Genomic DNA, 8502 nt, shown 5'->3' on the forward strand with positions numbered 1-8502 from the left:
GAAAAAATAAATAATATTTAATTTCCCCTATGGAAAAGAAGGGGGAGGGGTGGATTTTGCTATACAGAGAAAAAAGGTAGGAGACTAGAGTTGGAGTCATTTAAAATTGGGGAGAAGGAAGGCAATCCCTCCCTGTCTCACTCAGTAGTGGTGTGGGGCATGTGAAATCCAAAGTGTAGGTGGTTGGAGGTTTCCAGATCAGGTTTGAGGAGGAAGAATCCAAACTGGGAGGAAACTGGGATTTCAGGAGAGCCAGACTGTGCCAGGCAGGAAGCTGGCATCTAAGGGTCTCACACTGGGAGTAATTTTGGCTATGGTTTTACATTTAGACTGATGAGGGTTAATCCCAGAGAAGCAACAGCTCTGTCAAAATCAAGAAGGGCAGACTGGCCTTCCAATTGAAGATACTTGGGGTAGAGCCAAAAGCATAGTATTTAGCCACAGCTTCATTGGGGTTTCCCTGGGCTGGGTCAAGACACATCTGGATACATTTGTCACTGCTCCAACCAAAAGAGCTTGCACTGTAAGAATGATTCCAAATGTTCTCACATAGGGAGGTCGGTGTTGGAAAGTAAAATGTGAAAGGGTGGCACCCTCTTTAATCCCTGAAGTCCAAATCCATCCTTTCTGGAAGTTCTTTTTGCAGGTGTATGAGGTTTGGCAGTGCTCCCACCACTGGCTACAATCCTCCTTGAACAGGGAAATATTCAGGATCCATTTCTTCCTCCAGCTTGAGGATGCCGACTGGATCCAGGGTCATAGGTTGGAGGAGCACTCATAGAGACATATGTTCTAGATAAAGTGGCATTTGCAGGCTGGGGTCATCATCCCACAGTGGTTATACTTGAAGTGATACAGGTAGGAGGGATCTTTGTGCATGGCAACGCTGGTGTTTGCTGTGAAGCAGGTTCTTTTCTTCCATGGGCTACACTCATTATGAAGGTCATCTTCTCAGATAGGCTTGAACTTGTGGTACTTAGAATCCATATAGACATTGAGTAGATCATTACCCTTCCAAAGTCCTTTAGCCATGGCCATGATGCCCAAGAACAGCAACTCCTATCCTAGTTGAGTCATGGTCTGGCTCCAGTAGCTTCTCAGAGACTAAAGAAATCTCAGCTTACTTTTTAAGGAAGTAAAAGGGTAAGGGGGAAAGGGTGGTACTGATAGAAGGGATGGCAGAAACAAGGGAAGAAAAGGGAAAGAAAAGGGAGGGGCTCTCATAAAAGGGAGGGCAGATTGAGGGAGTCAGTGATCAGAAGCAAAACACTGGTGAGGAGGAATAGGGTGAAAGAAGAAAAAAGAGTACAAGCAAAGGTGAAAAGAGGATGGAAGGAAATACACAGTTAGTAATAATAAATGTGAAAGTAAATGGGATAAACTCTCCCATAAAACAAAAGCAAATAGCAGATTGGATTAAAAACCAGAATCCTACAATATGCTGTTTACAAGAAACACGTTTGAAGCAGAGAGATACACACAGAGAAAAGGTAAAAGGTTGGAGCAGAATATATTATGCTTCAGCTGAATTAAAAAAAAAAAATCAGGGTTAGCAATCCTTATCACAGACAAAGTAAAAGCAAAAATAGATCTAATTAAAAGAAATAATGAAGGAAACTACATCTTCCTAAAAGGTACCATAGATAATGGAAGAATATCAAGACTAAACATAGCAAAAGGTCTCTATAGAAGTAGAACAAAGTTCTAAGACTGGGTAATAGGAAATGCTTGGCAAGAGGAAGCAAAAAATATGGTTGTTCCAGGCTAAAAATGCTTATAATCTAAAGGAGGGGAGACAGGTGAGTAAATTTTCCCCTTTTTGACTTTGTCTTAAACATCACAATCAAACTTTCAACATTTCCCTGGCATTGCCCTCTCATTACAGGCGACTATAATTAAGCACCATAGTTTTCATCCAGATGAAATTAAGGTATCTTTACTTGAAACCTTCTATCCTGGCACATCAGTTTGTACCTGGAGAAATTAAATGCTATAAAATATGTCCTAATTAAATTTTTCATTTTCTGTTTTAACCTCCTGACCAGATTATCTTTTCCATGATTATTTGTGGTACTGTATCAGGGCAGGGGATTCATAAATTTTCATAAAGTATAACATGGCAGAAATTTAAAAAAACACATCATTAGCTACTTTAAAGCTATTTTTATTATATGAACTGAATTCCTTTTGCAGATCCTTAAAACAATGAGAAGCCTACCCATTAGCAAGACTATGTTTTTGTCATTCTAATTTAACATCTGCAGTTGTTTTGAATCAATCTGCTTGCCATAGTTAACCAGTGAAATCTTTGCCCTGGACCTTCACACTCATTATTTTTGTTGTAGCACAGACTTGGATGATAAGATCATTGCCATATGAATCTTCAGTAATATTTAGACAAGGGCCTTAAGATTAATAATTACAACAATCTAATAATAATGATTTTGAAATAACAGGTCCACAAAATTAAATAAATAATCACTTGGTAGAAGCAAGATGATCTTATGAATCAAACACTCGATTCAATCTGTCTCCATGCTAAATAAAAAAATAAATTGGGGGAAATATATTAATAATGATACATAATCCTGATAGTATTTTCTTCACAGTGAACCCAGACTTCCCTCTGTACAGAATATTTCATTTAAGATACATTCTGAACAAACATTCTCCTTCAATAAGAAAAAAAGGTTCTTGTCACTCAACACTAACCCACTTCTCCTCTTACACTGGTTTTCTGTGTGGTTAATTAATCTGAGATTATTATAGAGACCTGCCCTTCAAATACTGGGACTGCATTGGTAACTATAGGGACCACTACTCACAGTCCTCTGAAGCAACACCATAGTATTCATATTAGAGCTACTGCCCTGAGAGTACTCTTACGATCCAAATCCAGAACCAACTAGGTGAGAAAATTTGCTTCATATATCAGTATTATCTGATTTGATTTGTACTATAAGCTTCTCCTTTAATTTGTTTCCTGCTAATATTGATAAGTCAAGTAGTAACAGGAATATAGATAGAATTTTTGTAGCAAAAACTTTATTGTATTTAAAAATATTTATTCCTCAGAGACAAATCTTGACTCTGAAGACTATGATTATACTACCAGCTTCCCTCTAAATCATGGCATCTGAAGGTATGTCATTTAACTTCTTGGTAAACTAGTAATTTTAATAGAGTTGCTTGGACCACTGAGAGGTTAAATGACTTTTCAAAGGCCACAGCTAATGTTTAGTGTCCCTGAGCAACTTTCTCAAACTATAAATTGTAGAGCAACTATCTAGCTTCTCTGATAGAGGCTGTTTGCTTCCTGGGAATTTATATCAATGAAATCACAGGTACACTATATTAAAAAACAAACAAACAAAATGAAAGGTAAGGTAGGAATATTAGCTGTCTCTGCCACTCATGGAAATGATGTAAAAACAAAGAAAATACCACATAAAACATACTGATAACTCATTTTAAATATTCTAAACCTCAAGTATTATTAAAAGAATATGGTTTAAATAAATACATTTGAAATTAATATTATTCCAAAAGACATGTTTAATATCCTTCTGGAATTCATATGCTTGTGATTTTTTATAGGACATCCTATTCACAAAGATCTTATGACCTTAGTTTATAATCTTAAAAAATGATTGACTTATGAAAAAATACTTGAAGAAAAAGACAGAGTGCTGAATTAAGCTTTAAAATTTTTTTCTCACAAAAAAGGATTATGTAGTGATTTCACGCAACCTACCTCTTCCTCCAAAGACTAAGCAGGTTATAGAAGAGAAGGGGGGAGGTAGGTCTAGACTTATATTGGGAAGTTATGAGAAGAGCTGAATTGACAGACAAGGACATAATTGAACTCAAGAGCTTTTCAAAGACAGGGAGAGAGAAACATTTTGAAATAGGAAGAGGCTATCTGTGTGTTGCCCAACTCCACCCCATGGCTGCTTCAGAGACTGGAAGATATGGGACGTTTGCTTTACTCACTCACTGGTGTAAAGGAGAATGAGGGACTAAAAAAAAACACAGTATGAGAATCATGCAAGACCTAGAACACTCAGCTAGCTGGGACTGGAAAGGAGAAGAGTGAACCATTGGAAATCCAATTTGCCAAAGTTGTGTTTTGAAGGAAACTCTCCAAGGGAGCTTTGTTGCTCCATGTCATGAATTATCTCAATTGCCCTGCCATTGATCTCCCAACAGGCTATACTGAAAGTCTGATCCCCTACTGATTTTGATTTGGTATTGGGGAAAAAATTAACAAAGATGGATTTTTTGGAAGCATAGGACAAAATAAATGTTTAACAACGATATGTTAAGGGCTAAAATTCTAGCTAAACTGTCTAAAATATCTAATGAGTGGTTGCCAATCAATTACAAGCTTTAGCAAGAGTTAGACTTTTAAGCATTTATTAAGGAGAATAAGAATTTGGTAAAGAGAGAGAGAAAGGCCTAGATTCCTATCTATTAAAGGGAGAGCACATTTCTAGCTCCGCTCTCCACCAGAGTCCAAAGGAAAGAGCGCGAGACTGAGCGCCAGTCTCTTCCTTCCTCCTCCCACTAGCCTGCGTCACTTCCTGACACCAAAAAAAAGACTCCTGGTCTTGCCCTCAAAGACCTTCGCTTCATGGGCAGAACTCTTCTACAGTAAGTCTCCAGCAGGTGGCGTCATTCCAATCGTTACAGATACTTCCATACTTACCTTGAAGATATATGTCCCTTTCCCTAAGACCCTCCCTCCTCCATGAATCTGGTCAGCAGGGCAGGGTATACTAAATCTAGATATTATTATATATCCAAGGACCTATGGGTGAATCTTTTTTATTACCCTTATTGATCAGGAAATCAAGTTAATATTACTAGAAATGGATTGAGCAGCCCCATGCTAATATGTAAGAGGGGCAGTCTTTGTAGACAGTGATTCTATCACAGAAACCATATGAGAATCAGCTTTAGGAAACATTTGAATATTCCCCATATTGTGAGCCATTGAATTCTTGGGTTTGGGGCAGTCCAGATATATTATATTAGATATTCAATACACATTTTATGCATATTATTTCATAGTATGTTATATCACATTAACCCTGTGATATCAATGCTCTTATTAACTCCATTTCACAGAAGAGGAAACTGAGGCTGAAAGAGTTTAAGTAACTTGTCCAGGTTCACACAGTAAAGTTTATGAGGAAGTATCTGGACTCAGTTTTTCCTGACTCCAAGTCCAGCATTCTATTCACTACTACTTAGCTTCAGATATGAGAAAAGCCTCAGATGCATAGCCTGTGGTGTGGTTGAGCAAAATATATATGCATTCCCCCATATATTCCTGAGTCACGAGTAACAAATTGTTATATAGTCAAGCCATGTTCGTGTTCATGTCATAGTCTCTATCATATAATGGTTAGGGCTTATTAAAATACAGTAGGCCAGGGAGAAAAAAAGAAGTTTTCTGGTGTATGTGGGTTCAAAACAAGTTTCCAACTGAATAAACTCATGCTGACTACACCTCTGATATTTGTCATCCACAGAAGAATCTTGTTGCAGGGGGAAAAGAGGTAGGAGCTTTCTGAAAATCATGCAGAAAAGATTGAGGGACACCCTGAGTGCCCCCTGGTAAGAGGTAGAATCTATAACTACCATGGCAAGTTCACAATTATTAGCTATGGGGCTCTCATCCCTGAAAAAGGTCAGGTAACTGAGCAGAGTGCCCTAGGTACATAAATTGGTTTTATTCATGTCTCTAATATGAGGAATAAATTATTTGCACAATTCATTTCAAGATCCTAACATTATTTCACAAATTTGAACATAATAAAGATGGTATTACACAAGACTAAAAATGTGATATGAGTTCTTGATATAGATGAGATTTTCTTTCTTATTCATACGCTGGTGGAAAAATAATTATCAAAATATAGAGCTACTTGTTTTAATCTATTATGGAATGCTCTGATCTAAATTTTAGTGTTACTTAAATTATGGATACTTCTGGAAAATGCAATAACATTACTAAACTAATTTAGGATTTAGAGACTAACAAGGTATAGATTTACATTTTCCTTTGAACTTTCAGAAAGTGAAAACTTTTGTTTATAATTTTCTTAAAATTAAAAAAAAGAGTGGGATTCATGGAATTTGCAAAGAGATAGTTCATTTTAAAATATAACCTACTACATGTTCATTCCACAGGGATTCAAAAGATTTCTCCATTGAAAGCCACTAACTAAAACAATTGCACAGACTGGTTATAAAAAAGTGTAAAGAAAGCATATGCTTGAGTCTTCTTTCCTTTGCTCTAAAACTTTTGCAACTTTGGGGCCATTTCACTGAGGATAGTATAGGTATAATGGAGAAGTATACTATTTTTTATTCTATAGACCCTTAAATATTAGATTAAAAATAATAGAAAAATTATATTGTCATATTATAATAAGATAATATCTGCCAATATACAACATGTAACAATGTAATATAATATGATACAATATATAAATTTTCAATTATATATGTATATATGTATATATGTGTGTGTGTGTATGAGTATATATATATATATATACACTAGAAATTTTTTAAGAGTCAGAAGACCCTCATTTGAATTCCTGGTCTGCTACTACATGACCTTAGATTAATTACTTTACCTCACATAGGACTCAGTTTTCTTACCTATAAAATGAGAATGTTGAGCTGAATGACTTGGCTCTCTAATATTTTTGTCTTTTTTAGGAGAGGAATAGAATTATATAGGGCTAGAGGTTGGGCATTTTAACAAAAATTTCAATGAGATGCTTAGGAAGGGCAAGAACTACACATAAAGGGAGTGAATTTTCTTAGCATATATTCAAAACAAGACAGGTCTTTAGCAGGCAGGGAAAGGGAAAACATTAGGATCAGTCATCCTTAGTTAGAAAATGGTGGTAAGGTTTTCCTTAGTTGGAAAATTGGAGAGGAGGACTTATATAGGAAATAAAATGGGACCTGAGTCTACTCTTTCCCTGACCCTCAGTTAAAGGGTTTAAGTATGGCCAGGTTATGAAAATCAATCAGCAATGCAGGGAAGGAACAGAGGTTCTACCACTGGTTGATAATAAGAGTCAATGGGGCTAGTTCCCTGATATGTTAATTAGGTACCCCTAAGATGGCATGGAAGTACCCTGATATTGAAAGGACCATTGTGCAGGCCCTTCAATGGCCATAGAGGCCCCTACCAGCACTAAAACTATGATTTTGGGTTTTCTGAATCTTTCTACAACCATGTGGAAGAATATTTAATTAAATATCTACATTTTTGCTTCTTGATCTATACTCACTATCAGGATCATCCTCTCCTCCCCCTGAACATTTATCAAAAGCTTTACTTAATCTTCAATTTTTCCCACTTTGTCTTTTCTTGATTAACAGGCTCACTGCCTGAGTCCTTCCTTTCATTTCCTGCTCAAAGACAATAATAAATAGCAAAATTTCTAAGGGATAAAATAATTACTGGAAGCATTAGTAAGTATTAGAGGATAAAAAGAACAAATCCCTAAAGTTGCACATTTGAGTTCATTTCAGATCAATGTCAAAAAGTTGGCTGTCTAAATCAATTTTATTTGAGTTCTTTGAACCCATTCAAAATTAACTTAGAAATTCATGGGAAGAGTTTGTTTCATCAGTGTTCCATCATTCTAATTCTTTCTCTCAGTCAGAAGTACCACCTATTCTTTTCACTGCATTTCATCCAGAAACTGAAGATAGAGGGGGAATTGCTTATCAGGAAACTTCACAAACTCAAAGATTTCATTTCTAAGGCCAGTGAAGGTCCAAGAATTATGTCTGTTTATATTTTATCAGAACTGGTTCACCCATCTTTAGCTATCAGTTCTGCTGTTGCCCGAGAGGCTAGTATTTTACAAAACCTGATGCAATTAAAGAAAGAAGGGAAGGTGGACTGTTACAAGAGATAGGCTTAGATGGCTCCAGTGAGGAGATGCTTGATTACCAGCTGTTTTTTGAATACTTGTTAAACTTCCATTGCCTGAGTGGCTCTACTAATATGATTCTAAGATTTGCAGAGATAAATATCAAGCTTCCTTTGGGTTTAACACTATTGAAGCATGAAGAAACTTCCCTGAAGTTGTAAGCATTTTATAAAGAAACAGTTTTTACGTGACTTGGTGTTTTTTTCCCTTCTGCTGCAGATTTTGTCCTGAACAGGGGGGAAAAAGATTCCCAATGGACATACTCTCTGAACTGAAATGTGAAACCTAATTTAGCCATTAGATCTTATTAGATTTGGTCTGTTAAAATGTTGCATGTTTTTACAGTTCCCAACTGTTCCATCTTGTATATTGTTCTCACATGTTTCTTAAGATGATGGATAATTTAATAATGTTCATGATTAATGGGCTGTCATGTGAAATAGGGGTTAAAGTTATTCTGTCTAGTTCCAGAAGGCAGCCCTAGAGCAATGGGTGGAAGTTACAAAGAGGAAAATTTAGGCTTCATGAAGCA

The 8502-nt window shown here is 36.4% G+C and overlaps 1 pseudogene; it reads right to left on the minus strand.

Moving 5' to 3' along the window:
• Positions 1–340: 340 nt before the first annotated feature.
• LOC122747391 lies at positions 341–1077 on the minus strand (annotated as a pseudogene).
• Between the last annotated feature and the right edge of the window lie 7425 nt (positions 1078–8502).

The sequence above is a fragment of the Dromiciops gliroides genome, chromosome 3 (genome assembly GCF_019393635.1).
Source record: "Dromiciops gliroides isolate mDroGli1 chromosome 3, mDroGli1.pri, whole genome shotgun sequence".
Classification (NCBI taxonomy): Eukaryota; Metazoa; Chordata; class Mammalia; order Microbiotheria; family Microbiotheriidae; genus Dromiciops; species Dromiciops gliroides.